General features: G+C 39.2%; 1 non-coding gene across 1 annotated transcript; it reads left to right on the forward strand.

The window, feature by feature from the left end:
• The first annotated feature begins 432 nt into the window (after positions 1–432).
• Positions 433–594, forward strand: LOC113456680. Its single transcript, XR_003377440.1, has one exon. It is a non-coding gene; the product is annotated as a U1 spliceosomal RNA (small nuclear RNA).
• Positions 595–2,027: the final 1,433 nt, after the last annotated feature.

The following is a 2,027-nucleotide window of genomic DNA, read 5'->3' on the forward strand; positions in this document are numbered from 1 at the left end:
TCATGTAAAAGTCTATAAGAGACGTTCTGTTTGCATTTTAAAACATATTGAGGAAACCATGTCCACTTTCTAAAGCAGACTTGCAGCTGTGACAGTGGCTGGAAGAACGGATGCCAGAGTTTATGCCTGTTGCTCCACCACTGAGGAAATACAAGCTCACGAGTGAAGAGCCCACTTCAAATGACCTTTAAAAAGTTTAGCTAGATCTGACCTGGACATTAGGATCAATGTTACATTTGGAAAAGAAAAACAAAATCAGGAGAGCCAGAGCTAGGCAATTGTGCAAGGCAAGAAGAGTGCAGAACCATTTCATCCAAAGACCCTGCTTTCAGAATCCAAGTGGAGTTTCACTTATCTCATACTGAACATCAATGTGCCCCTTGTCACCTGTTACTTTTATTAAGCAAGGAATTGCTAAATATATTCACTGGTGAATTTACCTTGCAGGAGAGTTGCCATGCTCACAAAGGTGGTTTTCCCAAGTTGAGGCTCACTGGTCACATTCTGGATGTATTGACACTGTGATTTCCCCAAATGTGGAAAACCAGTTGCATAATTTGTGATAATAGGAGCTGTATTTAAGATATCCCCCCCAAAAAGCACCCTCATGCTTAGCCTGAGATATTTTTTTAAAAGGTCACCCATTTGAGCCTACTGTAGGCAAGCCATGGTAACTAACACTTCTCTTTGCATTAACCCCATCTTTCTCTTTCTCTGCTTTCCTCCTTGTCCTCCTCTTCCAGTTTCTCCTCCTCCTTCTATTTCTTCTCATCTTTTCTTCTTCCTTCTTATTATCTTCCTGTAAGGAAACACTGAAACATAAAGAGTTAGTATTAACTAAAAATTTTAGGAAAACTTACACAGTGGAGAACCTTTGAGCAGAGACTTCAACAAGGACATCACATCTTGAGATGCAAAGATGAGAGAAAGATCCTTGTTAGGCAAAGAACTCACTAGACTGAAACCATCCTGGTGGAAGATTCCATGGAAATAAAATCCTGCATACGATGTTCAGAACAAGACAGGAGTGATGAGAAGGAAGCATAAAGAGCAGAACGTAAGGGCAACAGTGACAGTAAAAACTTAATGAACATTTGTAAGGGCAGTTTGGAGTTTGTCATAGAGAGGCAAACGGCCCAGGTTAAGTGTTGAATCTTCATTTGCCTCTCTTCTTCAAGACTTGACTCCAAGTTCTGAAGACCAACTTCAAGATTTATGTTTAAATTCTTCCAAAGAATCAAACACTAAAATGACGCTATCTATCTTCATGACCCTCTTCTCAGCATGAACTCTTATTACTGCATTCCTTTCCAAGAGCAAATTATGCCTGCTGTCCTTTAAATTTCTCTTGTATTCCAAACCTTCTATAACATAAACTGGTTGTCTGTTTCTAAGTATGAGAAGAATTGACTTATAAGGAATCTTTTTCTTTGAGTTATTTTGGTGAGAGCAGATACTGTGAGTGTTTCAGGGGATCAAAATAAGAACAAATACGCTTAGAAAAAAGCTTTAGCTTCTCTATGTGGGATCTGACATGTACACAGAGGCTCTGGCCAATCCACAGGTTGGCTGTGATATTCAAGTTCCTGTACCACTAAAGTAAAATTTTACGAAGCTTGGCAAGTTCAGGGAAAATATCTTGCTGAAAAACCTCGAGTACTCTATAAACAGATTTCTAGGTTTTGTTGAAAGGTTTATGAGAACACCATGGCTGATCTTGAAGTTATATGAATAAAAGGGCCAGAATGCATCCCTTGAAACTGATGTGTGTATCTCTTTGTAGATCTGTACTTAACCACTCAGATAAAAACAGAAGTTCTGAGGTCACGAAGACCTACATCCAAATCACAGTTTCTCCATGTACTGGCTATGCTCAAAACAAGTTACTTTGTGCTTCTCAACCTTGATGGTTCATGGTTCTGACACGTAGTTCTGAAATTTATTTTTGAGGACAATGATTTCCCTTATGACCGAAGACCACAGTGTTTTGAGCTTTCACTCGGTTGTTCCCAATAAAGTCTTCCTAG

The sequence above is a fragment of the Microtus ochrogaster genome, chromosome 10, assembly GCF_000317375.1.
Source record: "Microtus ochrogaster isolate Prairie Vole_2 chromosome 10, MicOch1.0, whole genome shotgun sequence".
Taxonomy (NCBI): Eukaryota; Metazoa; Chordata; class Mammalia; order Rodentia; family Cricetidae; genus Microtus; species Microtus ochrogaster.